Source organism: Lissotriton helveticus, chromosome 8, assembly GCF_964261635.1.
Source record: "Lissotriton helveticus chromosome 8, aLisHel1.1, whole genome shotgun sequence".
Lineage (NCBI taxonomy): Eukaryota > Metazoa > Chordata > Amphibia > Caudata > Salamandridae > Lissotriton > Lissotriton helveticus.
In genome coordinates this window covers 1,179,804,394-1,179,830,447 of record NC_136069.1, presented here as the reverse complement: position 1 = coordinate 1,179,830,447, position 26,054 = coordinate 1,179,804,394, and positions in this window count along the sequence as shown.

Sequence of the window (26,054 nt, the reverse complement as noted above, 5' to 3'; positions counted from 1 at the left end):
GATCGTCCACGTATTGCAGTAAAGTATTGCCTGGGGGAAGTGAGAGGGAATCCAATTGGCCTTTTAAAGCTTGACTATATAAGCTAGGACTTTCAGTATAGCCCTGAGGAGCCCGACAGAATCGAAAGCTACTGCCGGCTAGGGCAAATCCAAATAGATGTTGTCTATCTGGATGGATCGGAATGCTTAAGAATGCATTTTTCAAATCGATAACAGAAAATAATTTGGCAAAGGAAGGAATCATTGTCAGAAGGGCAGTGATGTCGGGGACCACTGAGAACTGAGAGACCACAATCTTATTAACCTCATGCAAATCAATCATAAAATGATAGACAACATGATGGTCATCAGAGGAACCTGAGGGTGCCCTCTTAACAATGGGAAGGATAGGGCTATTACACACGTTCGCAGTCGTCTCTTTAACAACCCCTGACAATCAAGTCCTGTCTAATCTGCAATAGAGCTCGCCCACCTGCTTGCGGTATTTTGTGGTGAGGAATACGAGGCAAAACAGCATTGTCTAGGACCTTAATAGAAACTGGAGGTATCTGCAACACCCCTACGTCCGTATCACTTATAACCCACAATGTGGGAGGCACAGTTTTAAATTCAGCAGGGAGGGGCGCCTCCTTGGAAAAACACTGCTTGGTACTAACCACATTAGGACCCATTGTCATGTAGATACCTGCCGGGGAACAATCAATTGTAGAATGCAACTTCTTTAATAAATCCAATCCCATCAACTTCTCTCCGCAATTGGATGTCAGCAAAAATGGCGAATCAACAGTAAAAGGACCAACGGTCAGGGCAAGGGGTTTGGATATGGGGCTCACAACCGGCACACCAGAAAAGCCTACCAAAACATTATTATGGCCAGACAGGGCTGTGAATGAGAAACAGATCTGCTCATTGCACCTGTATCCAGCAAGAATTCCTTAGCTGAGCCCTGCAAATCAGCAGTAACATAAGGTCGGCACTAATCTACAGGTATCTGAACTGGTTTCTCGCACTGTCCCTGGCTGTCCTAACTGTGGGATAACCCTGTCACTTTGTCCAAATCATAGTCATCATGATAATACTGACTCCCTTGATGGTCATCAAAATAGTTCTGATCAGAGCGACTCTGCGATGCCTCATCGTCCTGAACCTCGTCATGACCACCTACTCCACGACCCCGTCCACGAGAATCCCGTCCTCTAGGGGTCGCAACTTTCTGCAACAACGCCGGGCACTCACTGCAGCAATGTCCCTCCTCCTTACAATATGCACACTGATTCGGCCCCACAGATGCAGCATTTCTGCTTGTGCCGGGAGCTGTCGGGCCAGACCAGTGTGGCGTCCTCTTCCTTTCCCCCTAAATACCTGCTGTATCAACACCTTCATCTTTAACTCCTTGTTTTTCTTCTCCACCTTCTCCTTCTCTTCGTTCTCTCTATGTTCATAATTCTGTGCCATACTCAATATCACTGAGGGGGAGGAGGTAGTCCAAGTGCTCTCTGAAGCCTGTAACGAAATTGCGATCTCGGGAAGCATGTTTGTAACAATTCTGTTAACAAACAATCGGACACCTCCTTCCATTGAAAAATCCTGTCCACTGAAATCTAAGAACATACTTTCAAACTGAGTAAAAAAATCAGACACTCTTTCATCTTTCTTCTGACGACATGCAGTTAGCTTATCCCAATTTACTCTTCTAGGTGGAATAAGAGAGTGCATATAGGTAATAATTCGACCTGGCAAAGCTAGTATCTCAGCCTTAGGCTTCTCACCAGGCTTCCTCTCCTTATCCTATGCTCTGATTTCGTCCCAAGTGCCACCCAATTCCACAATGTTGTCCTGTGCATGCACCTGCTTCCAAATATCAACTGGTACCAACAAACCAAAAAACATCTGAATGTCTGCCAACGTCATCACTGTTGATAATGTGGCCTCTGTCAATTCTTCATAATATGCAGTAGGATTTTTTCTAGGATCTGGTAACTGTCTTTTGAGGGATAGAACGTTGCTACTCTTCCATGGGGTATAAATCCATTGTTCCTGGAAATGGCCTTCCACTCACTGCCATACAACAACATCTTGCGCATTTCTTACCTCCGGTATTTCAGGGTGATACAAAGGCTAGCCTACCCTCATCGGAAAGTGAAGTATCGCCTTTGGACTTTTCTGAATCAACCTACCTCGATACCCGAGTAACACTGCAACCTTACCAAAAACCTGATCAGGTGCCATGTCAGCTGCATATACATGTTCCCTAATATCATAAATGACCCGAGGAGCCACTCCACCAAAACACTGCTCCCATAACCCAATCAGGGTAGCCGACGTGTTTGAGGGCATGTTGCTGCACGAACGGCTCATAGTCCTTTAACACACTCCACACATCCTCTATGTTATAAATGGGGTTACGAGCCCACTGGGCGGATTGATTAGCCACCATTTTTTTCTCCTCCTCTCCCACATCCGATCATATCAATACCCTTCCCAATCGTTCCTTAGCAGCTGCCAAGTCCCTACTTCCAAACCCAATCACTGGCGTTCCAATACTCAAGGATTTGGGGTATGGTAGAGCAGGGAAGCAGTAGCAACAGAAGCATCTAGTACTAAAGTAATCAGAGGCTGTGAAGCAGATGCGGGAGCTGGAGAAAGAGATGCCTAAGCAACAGGCATAGCAGGAAGACTGGCAGTCATAGTAGCCGCAGGGAGAGAAGCTGAAAGAGAGATTAGAGAGGCAATGACCGTAGCAGCCAGGTCGCTAGCAGAAGAAGCAGGAGCCGCAGAGATAGGAGGAGCAGATGGCTGGGACTGTGGGATAGAAGGATATATTTTTTGCAGGGCATATGGAGGTGGAGGCCGAATTTCCAGTTGTTCCTCCACGAACGGGCCATCTTCCTCCCTAGAAACATAAGACCTATTGCATTGTAATTGAAACTTCCTATCAGCACACTCTATCCCTTTCTCTATTTTCTGTCTATAATACGCTACAGCTTTTTGAGTTACAGTCTGCATCCTCCCTTTCCAAGCCTCTTTCTGTGCCTTCATCCACCTCCTTTTAGCCTCTTTCTGCCAGGTTTGGAGTGAATCAAACATTGACTGCCTGCTTCTTTTTGCAAATAACTTATCCTGCAAGAAATTACATTTTTGTTCATCAAAGGTGCCGGTCTACTGCCACTGCAACTCAGCATTGTCCCTCATATATTTGTGCCATAATGTACTAAACATAATAGGGCCATTGCCATGCTTTACATACATTTAAAAATTAGGCGTGCCTTCCATAGGCGCAGGCTGACTCTCATCCAATCGAGCCTCAGTAGAACAACAACGACATCCCACACAACACAACTTGCTCAGACAAGGCATTCTCTCCCACAGATGCATGTTCACTATGTATAACAAACAAATATTTGCAAATACCTTCACCAAAATCGGGCCACAGACCTCGTCACATACAATTCTCAAATGGTACCATGTTCAAAAGGAGCCCAAACAAAACCAAGCGCTAGTCCAAAAACGATCCGCAAACCGTATCCAATTCAAATCAATGTGGATCCACATTCACAAAGAGCAAAAGCAAACTCACCTGGTGCACACAAGTCAAATGAATTTATTCTCCACTGCCAACTCTTCGGACCAAACGGTCAGATCCAAGGGTTTCGACTTTCAGGACCCCAGCAGGGATGAACACTGGGCGAGGCACCACCTGGTCAGACAGGTGGGGCAGCTGCAAGTGCTAGGCTCTTTGGTGCAAAGATCCCCGATCTGCCCATCCGACCCGACGTGGCCCCGTCCTCCACACCCGTCTGCGGGCAAAGATGGGTCACTCGCCCAATGGAGTCCCTGTTCGGGCGCCAACTGAAGGAAGTGACCCGATTAGGGTCACCCGGGTCACTTGCGACCACCTCTCAGCCTTCCATACAAATGAAGAGTTGGTCAGACAGTAGAGAACACAAACCAAGTGATTTATTAGTATTGCGCTGAAGCTGAGTCCAGTCTGATAGCCTCCTAAGATGCTACCGAGGGGACTAACCCTCACCACCATTACGTTAGATGTTATACATTTCCAATGCCCAGCAGGACCTGCCCAAAACTGGAAATTTCCAGTTGGAGCAGCTTAACAATATGAGACACAGAAGATGAGCTACACTCCTGGGATCGGGTACATGTTATCGCAGCCTCAAGGTTACTCTGCCCGTGCCCGCCACTTTTAGCATGAGAACAGGCACATCTAACAAGGAAGGTCTGCGAAGGCACATTCATGTATTCATTGGGACATCGAAGCTCAGCCTTGGAGAAATACAAAAACAATATTGAAGCTACTTTCTGCTGAGACAGGCAAAATGAGACAGAAGTTAGTTTTGATCATCACTCAAAATGGCGGCTAAATGCAAAATGATGCTGCAAATGCTAACTTAAGCATACTGCTAATAGGAGGAGTAAACTGGAAGTATGTCTCTAGTCCAACAGCACTTAGAAAGAGGAAGTAATGAGGAGAAATGAAGATATTTCTTCTCATTACGCCCCTCCTGACAAGGTGTATCTTTTTGAGGCATTCTCCGGTCTACCATTTTGGTAAATCTGGGAATGCGTTAAAAACCATGGGAGTTGCGTAGAATATGTAGCAAACAAAGAAGGAGTATCGCCATAAAGATTAGGGAAATCTTAATGGGATGTGTGTTCAAGAAAAAGGAAAAAATTCTTCCTTTTATAAAAACCCCTCACTCACCAACCTAGTGGTGACATGCTGCATCATCGGGGTCCACCCTGATGACCGAGTGTCACCAGGGTGGACCCCGATGATGAAGCATGTCACCACTAGGTTGGTGAGTGAGGGGTTTTTATAAAAGGAAGAATTTTTTCCTTTTTCTTGAACACACATCCCATTAAGATTTCCCTAATCTTTATGGCGATACTCCTTCTTTGTTTGCTACATACCTACCTAGGGGAACAGGAGTAATCCCCATTCACTTCTGGTGAAAAAATTCCCTTACTCTCCCTCTTTGGTTGTTACAAGTTGCGTAGAATATCCACACAGCGCCCACAGAATGCCTTCCTAGGGTAGAGTAATGCAACACAGCAATTTGCGTTGTGTTACTCATGATTTATGAAGCCACTCAGGGCCACGCAAGGTGGCCATGAGTGGCCTCATAAATCTCATTTTGTACTTGCGTCGCTCTTGCACCACGTTGTGTAGTGCAAGAGCGACTCAACTCCTCTCGTAAATATGCCCCTCAGTGTTTTCTGGCCACAAATTTGGTAAACTGTTGGAACTTACATTTGTCACTGAATTCCACACTGCATAGCATTTATAAAAACACTATAACAAGTATGTTTCTGTTACAGTCTGTCTTTGTCATCTTCTAGGAGACGTGAACAGCTTTTCATTTCTTTTCTTATTCTGGTTACATTTGTCACCATGTGTCTGTCTTATAATTCTCATGCAACTGTTGTCTTTCTCAGGACTGTAGCCTGCCACCTCATACCTCTTGTTACAGAGTGGGAAGAATATAAACCTCATGTACGAAGCCTGTTTTGTAAAATCACAGGGTTTGTGACTGCAAAATGGCGTGTTTCTATTTACTAATTGAAAATGGAAAAAGTAAGGGCCAGATGTACCTAGACTTTCGTTTGTGAATTCCTAATAGCAATTTTTTGTGATTTGCTATTAGGAAACCGCAAATAGCTATGTACAATAGTATGTTTTACCCAAGTGGGTCGGAAGGGATCTGCTTCTTTAATATTCACGAGGCAGGTTGTGAATTGCAACCCAATGGGATTGGCCGGCACTCATAGGGATGGTGGACTCATGGGGTCAGCAGACCACCATGTCTGTGACTGCTTTTTAGGTTTCACCTGCACAGCACTTGCGCTATGCTTGTGAAATCTCTTGTATTTAATATATCTAAAAAGGGGCTGTTATCAGTTCCCATGCTGAATTACTGTGTTTATTCGCTTTTGTGTGGAACCTTTTTTTCTGTTAACTCCCCCTCTCTGCACACATTTACAATACTTCTATTAAAGCTGTTCACACTGTTTTAGCCCCATTCACTGTCAAAATAAGATATCTTCCCACTATAAAGGCAGACAGCTTCTAACAGTATGCTGGAATGCTTGCTTTCTAATACTTAGTTGTTTAAAGCAGATACTTTAGCCTTAGAATGTTTGTGGCATTTCATAGTCATGCTCAGTACCTTTATTTGCACTTTGTAGGCATTATCGGATAGATTTTTCAACGTAATCTATTAGTCATTATGATCAAATTCTAAATGTGTAATAAATATTGCCCATTAAAAATAAAGTTAATATACAAGACCTATGCTAGATTTAACTACTAAACAGCCAACCACAAGTGCAGTTACCTTACAGAAAAAAGGGTCATGGTTTGAACGGTGCAGCAGGTGCAATAGCATCTGGCTCAAAAGTTGCCAGAACTCTTTTAAACACATAATATTGCTATATTTGACTACTAAACTGGCAGTCGCATTCGAAGTTACCTAGCAGGGAAAGGGACTTGATTTGAATGGTGCAGCAGGTGCACTGGGGCCAAAAGCTCTAGGAACCACATTAACACAGATTATTGCTCAAATTTAAAACTAAACAGGCAGTCACAAGTGCAGTTACCTTGAGGACAACAGGGTCATGATTTCAATGATGTAGCATGTGCAGTGAAACAGGACCAAAAGCTCTAGGCATCCCACAAAACACCTACAATTGCTATATTTCACTGCTAAACAGGGATTCACAAGTGCAGTTACCTTGCAGACAACATGGTCATGATTTGTGGTGCAGCAAGTGCAGTGGTACTGTGCCCAAACGTTGTCAGAACTCCTGTAAACACCTTAAATTGCTATATTTTACTACTATACAGGCAGTCACAATTGTAGTCACCTTGCAGTTAAAAGGGGCTTGATTTAAATGGTGTAGTGGGTGCAGTGGCACCGGGCCAGAAGTTGTCACAACTCCACTAAACACAAAATATTGCTATATTTTACAACTAAACAAACAAGAAAAAGAAAAAGAAAAAGAAGGGTATCCCGAGCACTCAATTACACTAATGTTACTCAAATATAAGTTTTGGTGCCCTCGTCGTCGCACGTAGTCACACGCGTGCCTATCTGAATCAGTAACGAATGTTGAGGTTAGGTACACTACCCTCCAGACTGGGCGCCAAATTCACCACGAAAACGACGTTTTCTATTGCAAGTTCATTTGCGTTTATTCAATGCGCTCAAAATTATCCAAATCCATTTATTGGTTTATGCGATTGTATATCGTTATCATTGGCAACATAATATCATTCTTATGTCGCAAACATTATTCTTGATGATAATCCACTTTATCATAACACCCAATGCATTTCGGGTCGAAATACATGACCCTTCGTCAGGGGTCTGCAAATTGAAATCAAACAGGACCAAATTAATCACCCTCAATAAAGTCAACATAATACACTGACAAAAAATTTAACGTGAAATAAATGCAATGTACTGTTTCTAGATTAACAGATCTCCCTACGTGAATGCACGTTATCTACATTTCGGTAAACAATGGTATCTACCACCCCAACATTAAATCTGCTCAAAGTTGAAAAAGCTCTCAAGTGCTCACTTCATTTGCCACTACATGCCTCGCTTGAATGCGCGTTACACATACATATAATCAACATTTAAAACACTTACGCGAGTAAAGACGCATTCGTGCCTCACAAGGTTCCAAAATGTTTGCAACATTGTAACACCAGTACTCCTCATAGGGCCGAGCTTCAATCACGTGATCGCGACCGCAGCCAACGCGGTTGCGGCTCTCCGGTCACGCGGTATGAGTGCTACGGCTTCACTACATGATGACGCTGCGACTGAATTCAAGAAACGCATTCCCCTGTGTTAGGCATGATATTTAACAAAATGAAATGAAACTTAACTGAACAGATTGATGAGTTACGCAATGCTAAATGAATGAACATTGTGAAATGAAAATTAAAAGTTATGAAATCAAACATTGGAAATTGCACGTATACATTACCAACATGACTGGGGTACAGTAATTTGTTGAAGCAAATGCTGAAAATCAGTCCATTATAATACCCACGCATGTTCAATGCGATCATTCAAACCCCAAGGCTGGGTAGAGTTAAGTTTCTTGATCCAATAAAACTCTGCTCTCAGTCTTTGTTTTACAGGATCCATGTCTGGGCGCTGTTTGATCGACTCGATTACCATGAATTTCAATTGCGATATTTGGTGGTTCATCTCTTTCCAGTGGCTCGCCACAGATGATTTTAAAATCTGTAGTCTGATGTTGCTCTTATGTTCCGTGATACGGACTTTTACCTTGCGTTCAGTTTGGCCAATGTATATTTTGTCACATGGGCACTTGATCAGATACACACAATTCGATGTGTCACAAGTACTAGAGTGCTGCAATTCGATTGAATAGCCTTTGGTCGGATGCATTAATATGTTGCCACAGATAACATTATTGCAATGAGTGCAACTGAAGCATTTTGCCATGCCTTTCCACGTTACCTTATCTTTAAGCGGAGTGTTCAACAGTTCTTTTAGATTTTTTGATCTTTGATAAGCAAAAGTAATATGCTCATTATATAATCCTTTGAGGTCTGGTTCCAACTGTATCAAATGCCAATGTTTATTGATGGATCGTTTGATTCTTGCAGAATCTGACGAGTACTTTAATACACACACAGTTTTTTGTTGTACAAGCTGTTTGTCTTTAGGTGCCAATAAGTCGATTCTCTTGATTTTATCTGCTTTCATTATGGCATGTTGTAAGACCTCATCAGGGTAACCTCTCTGTTTGTACTTTAGAGTCTGTATTGTAATGGACTTTTTTAGTTCTTCTTCCGCAGATATGATTCTCTTCAATCGTATGTATTGGGACATTGGCAAATGTTTCTTCAATGGCTCAGGGTGAAAACTTTGGAATGCAAGACATGCATTTCTATCCGTTGGTTTGTGAAAAACTTTGGTGCTGATCTCTTGGTTGCTTATGGTGATTCGCACATCAAGAAATGCAATCGTTTCTTTAGAAATTGTGTGTGTGAATTTAATTCTTTCATTGTGGTTATTTAAAACCCTGATGTTGTTTACCAATGTATCTTCTGATCCGTGCCAAATCAAAAAAATATCATCAATGAATCGCTTAAACAAAATCATGCCTTCCTTCCATTCTTGATTATCCAAAATATAATCTTTCTCAAATTTCTGCATGAAAATGTTCGCATATGAGGGGGCCCCCCCAAAACCCATTGATGTACCGTTTGATTGATTGTAGAATTGGCCGTTCCACTCGAAATAACTGTGATATAATGCGAACTGCATTAATTCCAGTATCAATATCCTTTGGTATTCCTCCAAATCGCTGTGCAATAAACACCATTCTAGTGCTTCAATGCCTTCTCTGTGAGGGATGGAAGTATACAATGACACGACATCAATAGTACATAACCAATAAGTTTCTCCCTGCAATAGTTTTACTTGGTTCAACATGTTCAAAAAGGCTGTCGTGTCCTTGATATACGTCTCACTTCTTTGAACAAGAGGTTGCAAAAACTTGTCCACGAATTTACCTACTGGTTCCGTGATCGATCCGCAGGCCGAGACGATGGGTCTAAAAGGTGGTCTGATAGGGTCCTTGTGAATCTTCGGCAACATATACAGTTGCGGTCTTCTTGGGACACACGCTTTCTTCCATTTAACACAACCTCTTGTTCAAAGAAGTGAGACGTATATCAAGGACACGACAGCCTTTTTGAACATGTTGAACCAAGTAAAACTATTGCAGGGAGAAACTTATTGGTTATGTACTATTGATGTCGTGTCATTGTATACTTCCATCCCTCACAGAGAAGGCATTGAAGCACTAGAATGGTGTTTATTGCACAGCGATTTGGAGGAATACCAAAGGATATTGATACTGGAATTAATGCAGTTCGCATTATATCACAGTTATTTCGAGTGGAACGGCCAATTCTACAATCAATCAAACGGTACATCAATGGGTTTTGGGGGGGCCCCTCATATGCGAACATTTTCATGCAGAAATTTGAGAAAGATTATATTTTGGATAATCAAGAATGGAAGGAAGGCATGATTTTGTTTAAGCGATTCATTGATGATATTTTTTTGATTTGGCACGGATCAGAAGATACATTGGTAAACAACATCAGGGTTTTAAATAACCACAATGAAAGAATTAAATTCACACACACAATTTCTAAAGAAACAATTGCATTTCTTGATGTGCGAATCACCATAAGCAACCAAGAGATCAGCACCAAAGTTTTTCACAAACCAACGGATAGAAATGCATGTCTTGCATTCCAAAGTTTTCACCCTGAGCCATTGAAGAAACATTTGCCAATGTCCCAATACATACGATTGAAGAGAATCATATCTGCGGAAGAAGAACTAAAAAAGTCCATTACAATACAGACTCTAAAGTACAAACAGAGAGGTTACCCTGATGAGGTCTTACAACATGCCATAATGAAAGCAGATAAAATCAAGAGAATCGACTTATTGGCACCTAAAGACAAACAGCTTGTACAACAAAAAACTGTGTGTGTATTAAAGTACTCGTCAGATTCTGCAAGAATCAAACGATCCATCAATAAACATTGGCATTTGATACAGTTGGAACCAGACCTCAAAGGATTATATAATGAGCATATTACTTTTGCTTATCAAAGATCAAAAAATCTAAAAGAACTGTTGAACACTCCGCTTAAAGATAAGGTAACGTGGAAAGGCATGGCAAAATGCTTCAATTGCACTCATTGCAATAATGTTATCTGTGGCAACATATTAATGCATCCGACCAAAGGCTATTCAATCGAATTGCAGCACTCTAGTACTTGTGACACATCGAATTGTGTGTATCTGATCAAGTGCCCATGTGGCAAAATATACATTGGCCAAACTGAACGCAAGGTAAAAGTCTGTATCACGGAACATAAGAGGAACATCAGACTACAGAATTTAAAATCATCTGTGGCGAGCCACTGGAAAGAGATGAACCACCAAATATCGCAATTGAAATTCATGGTAATCGAGTCGATCAAACAGCGCCCAGACATGGATCCTGTAAAACAAAGACTGAGAGCAGAGTTTTATTGGATCAAGAAACTTAACTCTACCCAGCCTTGGGGTTTGAATGATCGCATTGAACATGCGTGGGTATTATAATGGACTGATTTTCAGCATTTGCTTCAACAAATTACTGTACCCCAGTCATGTTGGTAATGTATAACGTGCAATTTCCAATGTTTGATTTCATAACTTTTAATTTTCATTTCACAATGTTCATTCATTTAGCATTGCGTAACTCATCAATCTGTTCAGTTAAGTTTCATTTCATTTTGTTAAATATCATGCCTAACACAGGGGAATGCGTTTCTTGAATTCAGTCGCAGCGTCATCATGTAGTGAAGCCGTAGCACTCATACCGCGTGACCGGAGAGCCGCAACCGCGTTGGCTGCGGTCGCGATCACGTGATTGAAGCTCGGCCCTATGAGGAGTACTGGTGTTACAATGTTGCAAACATTTTGGAACCTTGTGAGGCGCGAATGCGTCTTTACTCGCGTAAGTGTTTTAAATGTTGATTATGTGTATGTGTAACGCGCATTCAAGCGAGGCATGTAGTGGCAAATGAAGTGAGCACTTGAGAGCTTTTTTCAACTTTGAGCAGATTTAATGTTGGGGTGGTAGATACCATTGTTTACCGTAATGTAGATAACGTGCATTCACGTAGGGAGATCTGTTAATCTAGAAACAGTACATTGCATTTATTTCACGTTTAATTTTTTGTCAGTGTATTATGTTGACTTTATTGAGGGTGATTAATTTGGTCCTGTTTGATTTCAATTTGCAGACCCCTGACGAAGGGTCATGTATTTCGACCCGAAATGCATTGGGTGTTATGATAAAGTGGATTATCATCAAGAATAATGTTTGCGACATAAGAATGATATTATGTTGCCAATGATAACGATATACAATCGCATAAACCAATAAATGGATTTGGATAATTTTGAACGCATTGAATAAACGCAAATGAACTTGCAATAGAAAACGTCGTTTTCGTGGTGAATTTGGCGCCCAGTCTGGAGGGTAGTGTACCTAACCTCAACATTCGTTACAACTAAACAAACAGTCACAAGTGCAGTTATCTAGCAAGCGCTAGGGTCAGGATTTAAATAGTGCAGAAGGTGCAGTGGCACCGGGACCAACAGCTCCAGGCACCCCACTAAACCCCAATTATTGCTATATTTTACAACTAAACAGACAGCCACAAGTGCAGTTATCTTTCAGGCACTAGGGTCATGATTTGAATGGTACAGCAGGTGTGTGGCATCGGGCCAAAGGGTTGTGAGAACTCTACTAAACACCTAATATTGCAATATTTTACTACTAAACATGCAGTCACAATTGCAGTTACCTTGCAGTTGAAAGGGGCTTGATTTAAATGGTGATGCATGTGCAGTGGCACCGGGGCCAAAAGTTGTCATAACTCCACTAAACACCAAATATTCAAGTGCAGTTATCTTGAAGGCAACAGGGTCATTATTTAAATGGTGCAACAGGTGCAGTGGCACCATTCCCAAAAGTTGTCAAAACTCCTCTAAACACCTGATATTGATATATTTTACAACTAAATAGGAAACATAAGTGCAGTTATCTAGGAAGCACTAGGGTCATGATTTCTATAGTGCAGCAGTTGTAGTGGCACTGGGACCAAAAGCTCCAGGTACCCCACTAAACACCTAATATTGCTGTAGTTTACTGCTAAACAGGCAGTCACAACTGCAGACAACGGGGTCATGATTTGAATGGTGCAGCAGGTGCAGTGCCACCGCACCCACAAGTTGTCAGAACTCCTCTAAACTCCTAATTTTGCTACATTTTACTACTATACAGGCTGAGACAATTGAAGTCATCTTTCAGTTAAGAGGGGCTTAATTTGAATGGTGCAGCAGGTGCAGTGCCACTGGGGCCAAAAGCTCTAGGGACCCACGCAGAATATTGCAAAATGTTACTACTAAATAGGTAGTCACAAGAGGAGTTATCTAGTAGGCACTAAGGCCATTATTTCAATGATGCTGCAGGCGCAGTGACACCGTGGCCAAAAGTTGTCAAAACTACTCTAAACACCAAATATTGCTATATTTAACTTGTAAATAAGCAGTCACAAGTGCAGCTACCTTGCAGGCGCTAGGGTCATGACTTCAATTCTGCAGCAGGTGCAGTGACTCTGGGCCCAAAGCTCTAGGAACCCCTCTAAACACCAAATATTGCAATATTTTACTACTAAACAGGCAGTCACAGATGCAGTTACCTTACAGGCAATAGGGTCATGATTTGAACGGTTCAGCAGGTGCAGTGGCACCCGGCCCAAAAGTGAGAACTCCTCTAAACACACAATATTGCTATTACATCAATTAGTTCAATTATTTGCCTCTTTCATTTCATTTTTTAAAATTTTGCTATTAATTACCCGCACTATACCACTGGTAACAGCACAATATATTGCATGTTTTTACATAAACAAGTCATAACACTTTAACAGACTTTCTGTAACATATATTGTACAGCTACTCAGCAAGCTACAACATACAACAAAAAACAGCTTATTATTAAAAACATAGGTAAAACCTAATGTGTAGGAGAGTGGGGTCTGCAATCCTATGGTCACCCCAGATTTTTGCTTTTTGCTTCACTGGTTTACGACTTTCCCTGGCTGTGGGCCTGCTAGTCAGACCCACAGCCTAGCTGTTCTCTCTCTAAATTGACAACCATGTACTTTAGGTGCATTTACCAATTGGTACTGGGCCACCTTATCAGTCCCTGTTCAGTATACCTTAGGTATCCAGGGCATAGGTGTACCCAGGGCCTACCAGGGGCTGAAGCATGTATTATGCCACCCCTGGCTGGCCATCTAAAACTGACACAACTGGCTGCACGACAGCAGGGGCAAGGTGGTGTAATCACCCTTTGCTGTAGATATAGTATACCTATATCTAACCCTAAAATGGACACATATCCTCCTATCAGTCACTCGTATGGCAGGCCTTAACAATCCTGAAGGCAGAGTGCTTAGAATTATGTGCGATGGTGCTCTGGCATGAGCTGAGCCCGCCTGCAGCTTGCGGAACCAAATCCTAATAGCTGTTCCATGACAACGATATACCATATACTCTTAAGTGCATTATCAACCTCGCGGTTAAATGCTAACTCTGGTATAACATTATCAAAACATGTCGAGTAAGGTGTCATACAAATTGGAATACTACCCCCTAGCCAATCCTGGCGACGGGGGTAGCATCCCACCCTTCTAGAGGGGCACGACATGTATATAACTGAGAACCCCGGTTAAAGTTAACTCGAGCCTTGGCATCACAAAATGGATGCTGCCACCACAGACACAAGTCTGACCTCCTGCTGCTGGGAGTCCTTCCAGCGAGGGAGGCTTGGACAAAGGGTTTCCTGCCTTGGGAGGTGCTAGCATCACCCCAGACAGGATTTTGTGTATTGAGGTAGGGAGGCCTGAAAGGAATGAGACATGCCTGGGGCACACAAGGTGTCCTGTGCATACACCGGTTCAAACCAGTTGCTGGGGCATCCCTGCCCCAGCTCTGGCGCGAAACCGGACAAAGGATAAGGGGTGTAACCACCCCCCTTCCTGGTCCCACCCAGGGGAGGGACCTAGTCAGTAGTGCAGCCCCCTTTAGGAGAATAAAGGTAGGAGCTGGTCCCATTCCAAATTAGATTAATCCTGAACTGAAACTCTACAAGAAGAAACTCTGGACTTCGACTTTCTACAACAGAAGACTGAAGAAATCTCCCTTGTGGGCAAGGAGTGTCCACCCTGCAACTGCAGGCACCATCAAGCGTCCAGCGGCTTCACTTTGTCATCTTCCCTCGAGGATCCAGACTTTAGAGCCCGACGAGACCCAGATTCCCAGACCTCTCCGACCTCAACTCACATCTGCAGCACAGCTGAGATCGGTGGGTGCGACGAGACACGTGGGACCGGCCATCTTGAAAGAAACTGCACTTCGCTTCCAGCACAACTCGGGAGGTAAACTCGACCAAGTGCTTTGGGGATTGAGAAGCCCCAGCCCCGAGCAGCTACTGCACCGAAGATCAGCCCTCCAGCCTCCACGAGATCTGCGTGGGGCCCTTCTGCTTGTTTGCTGCTTGACGTGTTGTCTGGTCACTGGCTGGCTGGCTAGTGACCTCCTAGACGACGAACTTTGAAAACTACACTGCTGGTCTGGTTGCTCCAGACTGGCCCTTGCTCCCTTCCAAAAGAGGGGCACCCCGGACTCTCCTAGTCCGCACCAGACGCTTTTTTCACTCACCGCGTGGGTTGCCTTTGCCAAGGCCTGTTGACGCCGAATCAGGAACCAACACTGCCGACATCGAGAGCCTGCGTGGGACAGCTCGTGCCTCCATCCTGGTCATCAAAGACACCTCCTGGTCCACGTGGCTGCAGAGTCAAGCGTCCACTCTTCACCTGATCGCGACAACGACATCTGGTTCCTTCCTGGTTCCACTCCAGTCACTGGCTAGTGACTGTGAACATTGTCCCCTCTGCTTTCAGGTCTCCTTCTTCACCGATCCACCCTTGGATCGCACCGGACATCTTCCTCCTGGTCGCCTGCAGCATCTTTTCTTTCAGGCTCCATTGACTTCAACGCGAGAACCCAACACACTTTGACACCTATGCACCCGCAGCCCGTGGGTGAGGTAACGAGAGCATTTTGGTGCTCAAGGGTGGTTTAACTGTCCTAGTGTCCAGTTCCACAGTCGGTTTAGTCCTACCTAGTCAGGATTGTCCGTACTTACCTTTTCTTTGAACTGTACTGTCCATAGACGTTGTTACGCATCCCGCGTGTGAGTTCACACTCTGCACCCGCGTCTCGTGGGCCTCCTATTACTTACCCAAGGTTAGGATAGCATAGTCCCAGCGGTCCTGCAGCCTCTGGACAGCTCCATTTTTTCCATTGACTCTCACATTCCATTTACTTAGTATATGGTTTGCCGTGCCCCTAGGGCACCATTGTAATTTTGTGCAACTTGTCGTATTTTTCATAAGAGATTGTCATGTGCTTAGCCCTCTGACCTCATAAAGAGTTCAGAGGTGTTTGTTATTAATAAATATATTGTATATTTTCATAACAACCTGTGTGGTGTCCTTTCATCTGGTATTCAAGGGGTTATATTGTGGTAAAACAGCTGGCTTCACATGCCAAAAGAGTTTAGCCTAAGACTGCTTTGTCCATGCTACCATTAGGATAGCTGGTCTATAAGGTTGACTTACAACCAATCACCATAAGGGTTGTTTGGACTGATACAAGGTGATCACTAGAACTAGTGAGCATCATATCAGGCCAACATCTCACATAATGCATTTACCAATGCTTGTTAAGTAAAGCATTCTTTTTATTCTGAAATGCAGCTTGTTTTCCTTAAAGTAAAACGGGATGCATTTAAAAAAGAAAAATGCAAAGTTTCTTTTTCATTTTTTAGGAGTAGGCTGTAGTCCCAATCTGCCTGCCTGCTCTAAATAGCAGGAACGGGAAGGGGTTGCTTGTGTACTCCTTTCTGTTTGCGAATGGGTTACCACCCCCTTCACGGAGTCGGTAAAGTAAAACATTTATACATGCTCCTGTGACTCGCTTTTAGGAAGAGAGGCCCTTGGCACGCCCCTTCCTAATAGCGACTCACAAACCCAGTTTGCGATTCGGTAATAGTTTATTGAATCGCAAATAGGGCTTTGTACATTTAAGAATGCTATTTTCAGGTTGCAGACAGCCCGATTCGGGCTGTTTGAGAGCAGAAAAGAGCTTCGTACATCTGGCCCTAAGTGCACAATTTGCTACCACTTTTTGAGACCTGTCTCTCTAGTCGATCATGAACTTTTGGGCATATTATCGACAACTAGCGATATTTATCGCTAAATAAGCTTATCGAAAAAAAATGTATCGCCGCGCATCGCCAGATTTAATTGCAGAGATAACTTGCTATTAGCAACGTTTATCTCCAATGCGATAAAATATCCGGCGATAGCGGCGAAATGCGTGAATATCGCTGGGAATCCAGCAATATTCAGGCATTCCCGCCAATAGGGTCTTAACCTGAATATCCAACTCCCATTGGATATACAGGTTAAGAAGTGGTCTGAGCAGGCGTTAGTTTTCAGCGATATTCGCGCTTAGCGCACATTTTTTGATCGCTACGCCTGCGTTGATAATAGGCGATAGCGATGTTAGCGACTGCTTTCAGTCGCTAACAGGTTGGGTACGCCCTCTTTGCATGTCATTAACGATAAATATCGCTGACATGCAAAGTGGGTCCCAAACCGCTCGCTATCACCTAAAAGCTGTCGCTAACTGATGTTAGCGACGGCCTGCTAATAGGACGATGAAATTATCGCCGCTTTGCGGCCGAAAACGGCCACAAAAGCGGCGATAATTTCATTTCGCCTGCCTTGGTAATATGCCCCTTTGTTCTGTTGTTGCTAGTATCCACGGAGTAAATGAAGAGAACACACTGCTCCAAGAAGCCTCTTATCACTCATTGCATCCTGTGTAATAGTATATTTGTATCGCATACAACATCACATATCTGGATACATCACTATCTCAACAATATCCAATGGGCATTTAATCAACCACATGTAATTGAATCCAATGCTCCTTCGCTATCTATTACTGCGAATGCTATTGGTGGTCTTAATATGGCTGCATCAGTAATGGCTATTGTCAGACATGGTTGAGACTTCTCCTACAAAGTTCAGCTAACAATGGACCCTGAGTGCAATTTGAATGTTTCAGTTTTGCTTTAGCTTTCAGGTAGAGCTCATTAATTGAACAATGGACAGTGGAAAAGCTCTACCTAGGCTGTCAATATGATGTACTTTCTGTGAAAAATGAAAAATAGTTTGTGGATCTACACACAAATCTGGATTATATACTATTGCATTTTGTGCAATAAAAGCATCTAAGCAAACAGCTCAGCTGTGCATCACCGTGCCCATTTAGCTCCTCCAATACAATTTAAAAACACAACAAGGAACCAGGATTTTCTTTAGTACTACATGTCAATGTTCGGGAGTCATGGAATGTTTTACTGATCCACCAGAGTCGAAAAGTCACCCTTGCCATGGTAATCACCTCTAATAATTTCGACACCATTCATGGATTCTAAGCTTTTTGAGACTACCGAAGTCACAAAATGAATTGTCTAAAGGCTGCCAAGGCTTTTTGGTAGCTCACCCTCCTATAAACATGTCTCGATCCTGAATTAGTTATACCATTAAAGATTGGTAGCATTATTTTACGATCTGGTGGTGGCATGGGAGTGGATTCCCAGTGTGCTGATAATTAAATCTACCACTGGGGGGCCATGTTAATGAAATCTTGAGGGCAATAGAATTGAAATATCTACCATTGAGAGAATGAAATGTTAGGGGCACTGGGACATAAACCTGCAGGGGCCAGCTGGAAGGAAAGGTCTGGACAGTAAATAAAACATTTGGTGCCGTCAATGAAAGTGAAATGGTGAGGGCCGTAGGAATGACATGGGGTAAATTACACAGACTGAACTTGAGTCGGGCAATTTAGCACCATTGCTGGTGCAATTTGCCCCTCCTATTTCCCCAAACCGACCTTTGCTAAAGAAACATTTGCACCAGTTGGTAAAACAGCGTTTTGCGCCCTTCAGGCAGGGCAAATATTATTTTCAAAGCAAATGGCACGGCACCGGCCTTGGTGCAAAATCATCTGACGCTGAAGTCAATAAAAAACTAAAAACATTACATTCAGATAATACAGGGAAAACTCAGTATTATGAGCTGTAAGGTTTAAACTACATCCCAATGGTGTACAAGGCAACAAATATTTATTGAAAAAAATTATATGAAAACCAGAAAGAGGCTGGTGAAATGTCAGGCTGGGGAAAGGGCCAAAAATGCAGAATTCCTTAGCTATTTTTTGTGGTACACCCAATAGCCATGATAACTTCCCTGGGGCCCTGACGCTTATTCTTTTAGAAATTAAGTACTGATGAAGTCTGTCCGCCATTGTTTGGGGCTGTTTTGTTTGTTTAGTCTAAATAGTCAGTGATGTCTTTTAGTGATCTGTCTATAGTTGGGGAAATCATTTTGACCTAAAAAAAAACATTCGCAATGAGGAGCTTACATTAACTGTATTCGTTTCTGATTTTGATGAAGCAGTTGTGACTATGTTCAAGTTATAAAAGCTAGAGGTGAGAATAAAGCTTTCTGTCGTTGGTTTAGTAAATTATGATTTTTACATGTAGTGTATCGCCCAAGTTTTCTTTTTTTTCCTTTTTTAAAGGCCTCTTGGTGGTGTTTGTAGATTAAAGCCTGTAGATGGATTTGCTGAAACTGAAGCGCTATCCTGTAGGGGATTCGGAATTGTGACCCTCGGCCTTGCACTGCGTCTTTGTGTTCTCTGACCCAGAGGGGTTTGTCCACTCCCTATTGCGCTATTTTGGTGTTTCTTGCTTCTAGCGCTTGAGACCTTCAAGTGCCTAGAAGGCAGAGGACGCCATGCAGGCTCGGGCGCTTTAAGTGCAGAGATGTTAGCAAGATACAAAGGCACTGCATGATAGGGGAAGAGGATTGAGATTTTGCATTAATAAGCAGAATTGTCCTTCACTGGAAGTCACTGGAGTCCTTCTTTAGAGTGGGACTGAGACAGGCAATAGTCCCATGCTCCCCCCAAAAATGTGACTCATGATAACCAAGAGAGATAGCTAAAAAGTAAAAGAAATTCTGAAAATCGGGGCACTACTGAACCATTAAAGAGACACTCTATAGGTGTGAGACTGCATGCATTTATGGTAGATGCAGGCAATATTTGTGGTGATATCAGGGATATCAATTGTGAAAATCGGCCCACCAGACTATAAGACAGGCCCACCAGCATACAAACTACTGGCCCACACATTGACCTGTCATACCAAACCGTTGGACACTGCCAGGTTGTCCTGTAAACCAGGTGTACCTTGTCCTTTCCTCAAATCTATCAAATTCACAGTTAGAGTCTAGCTAGAAGTTGCCAAGAATTATGTCAAATACTCCTTGTAACAACAAGCAGACCAGTTTTTAAAGATCTGGTAATGCCACGTTCAGTACCAATGGACCTAGTTTTACTATGAGCAGATCCCCACTTAGGAAAACCACTGATTTCTGCAGGCAGGGGCCACAGACAGAGTCTCAGCAGGACGGCCCCACCTGCCCTCCTGTGCCACACTGGATGAAAAAATCTTCCCCAGTATTGACTTGCCCTGCTGTGGAATGCTTAAGTGAAATCTGGACACAGTTTCTTGTCTAACCATTTAGAGTACTCTGCTGGCCTTTGACTAGGTTTGCCCTTTAGAAATATACATACATAAATTTTTTTTGGGTCACCGTGGAAAAATCTACACAGTGCCCACGTTCCAAATGAATCTGGTCCAAAGGGTTTAGCCATTTCATGTGTGGTATGTCACGTGCCATGTCTTGCCACGGTGCATGATAGATGATTTGCCATGCTATTTGTACTATAGCCTTATAGCCCGTCGTAGCAGGCTGTACCGGCCATCAAAGTCCCGCTCGACTTGCGCCTTCAACAAAGGGAGCGGGATTTTAATGCCAGCATAGCCCAGTTATGGAGGGCTAAGAGGCTATAAGAACGTTCCGCAACTAGAGGGCAAAATGTTCTAACAAATAAAACAATGGCTTCACATAGCTGAGGGGATTGAAATCCTCTTGGGCTCCACAAGGCCTTTCTTCACAGCAATAGCTGTGAATAGAGAACTTTGGAATGTTGGAGCTCCGGGCTTCTACCAGCCATTAGAAGCCCGAGCACTCCATTGTTTTCAATGGAGCTCCCAACATTCCAATGTTCTAATATAGCCTTAGAGCCCGACCTAGCAGGCTTGACTGGTCACAAGGGAGCGGGAATTTAATGGCCGGAAGAGCCCACTTGGAGGGCTCTAAGACTATTAGAACATTCCACCCCTAGAGGGCAGAATGTTCTAAATAGCAAAAACAAAGGCCTCTCTGAGACAAATCCCCTCAGGCTCTGAGAGGCCTTTGCTCACAGCACCAGCGGTGAAAGGAAAACAACAATAGAATGTTGCTCTCCGGGCTTCTACCGGCTAGTAGAAGCCAGGAGCACTCCATTGTCTACAATAGAGTGTGCAACATTCTAATGTTCTAATATATAATACACCACGGGACTCATTGTCATACCTTTATGGTATAACTACCAGTATCTGTAGGAAAGGTGTTGGACTTAAAATCCAGTACCAGCCCAACACTGCATTCCTTAACCGCATGCGCGCTAGCGGGTTTTCCCGCTGCGGGCTGAAATTTGAAAAAAACGCGGTTTGTGACAAAGCCGGCTCGTCATGCGCGTAGCGCAGGTAACGCCCATGACGAGCTGGCTTTGTCATTAGCGCGGAAGGGGTTAAAGCAAGTCGTTGTAATGACTGTGCTGTAAAGGCACTACGATGTAATGCCTGCGTTGTAAGAGATGTTTCCCCTCCAGATGCTTGTATGCCCGTTCAGAGAAGACATGCCCTAGCACTGTGGGATGGACATTTAGGGCCCTATTATGATGGCGGACGGACTTGCGTCCGTCCACCACCCCTGCGTACGAGAGACCGTCCGCATGGGCAGCGGCGGTCCCTCCACGGCAATTAGGATGTGACCGCCACCCTGGCGGTCACATCCTGTATTTTTTACATTGCGGCGGGTGCTGCTTGAAGCAGCACCCGCCGCAATGTAAAAAATGAAAGCAGTGCATTTGCATGCACAAAGCGGCAGGCACCGCGCGGTGCCTGCCGCTTCGTGCACGCAAAGGCAGGGGGGTACCATAGGTACCCCCCATGTGCACCCCCACCCCCCTTCACCTCGGGGGCCCACTACGGGCCCCCGAGGTGAAGAGCCACATGCTTTTCCTCGGCGGAGAATCCGCCGCGGAAAAGCATGTTTGCACAGCCATCCTAATATGGCTGGCGGTGTCTGAGAGACACCGCCACCATATTAGGCCTTTTCCGACGCGGTTGTAAGCCAACCGCGGTGGAAAAGCGGCGGACAGAAACCAGGACCCACCAGCCATCCTAATGTCTTTGGTGGGTCCGCAGAGGATTTTCCGCATCCTCCGGGCCGGCGGTGGCTTCCGCCGGCCCGGAGGATGCGGAAAATCCTCCATCATAATGTGCCCTTTAGTTTGCGGAAGGGCCGTGATTGTTGTAAAAATTATAGGTCCCTGTTTGTAAAGGCCCCAAAGACTAAAATCGATGGAATGCGGGTCAGAATAATTGCAAGCGGTTAAGATTAATTCAAGTATTCCATTGGCTACTTTTTGCGCTGTTTAATTAAGTCGCAGAAGTCCGCAATTCTTATTTACTGACTTTGGAAAACAGATTTCGGTGTTAAAGGAGCGTTGGTTGGGAACCTCGCCATCCCAAGTCATAAGGACGCTGCTGAAAGATGTAAATTATTGTATTAATTGCACTATTCCTAAATCTCCTAAATAAAAAGGCTCTGCAGTCAAAATGGACAATGGTTTGGCTGTGTTGAGGTCACTTTGTCCACAATATGCACCGCATGGGCCCAGGTTATGTATCGATTTGATTGAGGGCCTGTTATTTGGCAGGCATCACGCTGAGGCAGAAGGAGGCTGGCGTTGCTATGGAAACTGAGATATTTAAACTGGCTCCTGTACACTTACCCTGGTACTTTCAGATGGTTTGGGAGCACATTACAGAGCACTAAGGGCTGGATTTATAGTTGGATGAAGTAACGTGCATTCCGTTTCCGGGTTCATTATGTACAAATATATTTTTCTGCACACAATGAGGCGAGGGGGTTCTACGCCCAGCGTGGCGCAGAAGCAAATCAAGAGACAGGGTAGAGAAATGGATTTATGTCAGAGTCTCAGCAGAAGGACGGCCCTCTGCCACTAAAAAAGCAAACGTAAACACTTCAGCATTTGAAGGACCGCTAAGGCAGACTGACCGACTGGAAAGTAAGGCATTTGCAGCTGAATCAGGACCCCGAAAGACCGGTGAAGCTTGGTGTGTGTGTGGGAGCATTACACAGTGCTGAATTTACAAAAAACATAAATGTAGATTTTTAGGTGCCCAATGTCAGTGTTGCTGAATGCAAGGGTTGCTGAGTAAGTCTGACTAGTACTGATTCTATCTCGTGCATCTATTTTCCAACAACCTTACTTTATGCCCTTTTATATCATTACTAGCAGCCCGTCCCGACGTTGTCCGGGTATGAATTGCTGCCGACTGATTGTCACGCCCATTGGCCACGCACCCAGAGCACGAAATATTGCCCAATAAAAATGACCATAACAAATGCCTAAATCCTAATATGTGAGCGCCCTCCATAGAACTTCTGGCGGGAGGTGTGTATAAAAGTGTATCTCGGTGCTGGACATCAATGAGAGAGACCTGTGCATTTTTCAAATGGGTGGTGAAACAATATGAGTATGTTGCTGGAGATGTGGCCCGCCGTGCCAGCAATGTACTTACCGGTGGAGGGATAGGCCCTTTATTGCTATTTCCGTGGAAGCGGGCCTTGTTTCCGGATGTGCGTTGCACTAGGCCTGTGCGCAACAGAAGTGGTAAATCTCCAGTGTGCGCTTCAGGCATCACCGGACGATAAGGCAAGATTAGATTTCCTGCACAATGGCCCCTGTTTGCGCTCCTTCCGGCCCTTGGGAATAGCGCCATACAATAAAGCAGGTGCACGGCACTGGGAGCGCGGGGCAAGCACACCCGGAGCTGGAATGTACGCTCGTTTTTTTTTTTCGTAATGCCGCGCCCCGCACACGCCCATGCCCCCAGCACTCGATATGAGACATTGCATGAAGGGCGGAACGTACCACACGTTTTCGTAATGCTGCGCCCCCAGCACATGCCCACAGCCCACGATATGAGACATGGCATGAAGGGCGGAATGTACCACATGCCCCCAGCGCTTGTCACGCCCCCAGCACACGCCCACAGCATAACGCAGACACGCCCACAAGGGACTACTTTGCTGGCACGGTTCTTTAACCTTTTAAATGTATATGGTGGGCGTCTGCATAGCCTATGTCCTTCTGCTGCAACTGCCCTTTCCAACGCTGTATTGGGTGTTGTGATTGGTGCTGTGGTTACTGATATTACCCGCCTCAAAGGTTTGGGCTCTCTCTTTATAATATTAGTATGGATTGCGAGATCTTCTTCTTCACTGACCACTACTTTTGTCAGTTTTTTCCCATCTTTCTCCCTTTTCTGCCTTTGACTCTCTCGCCGTTGGGGAAAGTTCATAGATGTAAAATAAGACTCAGGGGCATATTTATGACTCGGTTTTGCGTTGGCTGTAATTCTTTTTTTTTTTGTTGTAACTTTTTATTACATAAAACAACAAAAAACACATCAACAAACAAACAAGGCAATATGACGAAAGTACAACCATTAGGCATGTGCTCAAGGAGGACGGGAGATACAGGACAACAGGAGAAAAAATTCGTCGAATACAGATGAGGGGGGGGGGGCGAAGACGAAATTGCATATAAACAGTACAATACACCACAGCATTGCCGGAATGCAGGTCAGGGCGATTGAGAAGGACTAGGAATCTCTGCTTCTGGGGGCGTACATATATCTCCCCGGTATGAGTTCCACTGGTTCCAAATCTTTCCCCATTTCCTGGGTCTACCTCTTGCTATATACACAGTTTTCTCTCTGAACATGCCCCAGTCCATACTCTCTTTCCAGGCAGTCACTGTAGGTGGCCTCTGGGACCCCCATAATTGTGCAATATCTCGTTTGGCTATCATATTAGCAAGAGTCACCCATTGAAGCTGCGACACATCATAATCATTTGGGCCCCACACGTTCAACAGACATCGCCGGGCTTCTGGCATCATCACAACACCCGTTACTTCATTCATCACTTCATTTATACGATTCCAAAAACGCATCACCTCAGGGCATTCCCAGATTATATGAAGATAGGTGCCAAGGAGACCACAACCACGCCTACATAAGCCATCAGCAGAATAGCCCATATGGATCAGACGGGGGCCGGTGACATAGATTCGATGGAGGATCTTGAGTTGGACCAGGCGGAGACGGGCCGGAATGGCAGCCTCCCTGGGAGAGGAGATCGCGGATTGCCAGTCCTCATCATCAAGTTCAATACCATCAGCAATCCAGGTGTCCCGAAGGCGATCAAGCAAACTCGATCGGTCATTAATCATCTTTTTATAAAACAATGAGATGGTACTATCCGGCACATGACCATCCAATATACGGTCTTCGAGGGGGGAGGATTCCGGAATGTCACTACCCACAGGAATCACAGAATTCAAGGCATGCCGTATTTGAACATAACGAAAAAATTCCCTGTCACTCAGCTGATATTCCACTTGTAAGTCCGAAAGGTCTTCACCCCACCTTTAACCCAAGGATCACGCACTTTACTAATACCGATCGTGTCCCATTTATCAAACCCCTTCGCCTTCCATAGACAACCCAATTTTGCGGAGGCATAAAGCGGAGTAACGCCGGTTAGTCTATTGCTCCAACCCATAGCCGCAGTCACGCTATGCCATACACGCACGGCTATAGCGGTAGGTCCCGAAAGTCGTGAACGGGAAGATCCAGAGTAGAGCGCCCTGTTGTAATCACCACCCGGGAGCAGCCACCTATCCATTTCAAATGCTGGATTCAGTGCCGGACCATACATCCCATGGTTGATGGCAGCAAGTTGGGAAGCCCAATAATACCTTCGAATATCCGGAAGCGCTATGCCGCCATCATACCAGGGAAGTGTTAATTTCGGAAGAGCGATGCGTGAACGTCCGTCCCATATCAACTGCCTCTGCAAGGATTCTATCTCCCGAAAATATTTCGACGGGATCACATCAAAACTGTTCTGAAGTGCATATAGGAATCGCGGTAAGGACATAATTTAAAAAAGGGCCGCACGCGCTAAAGGAGACAACGGTAATTTA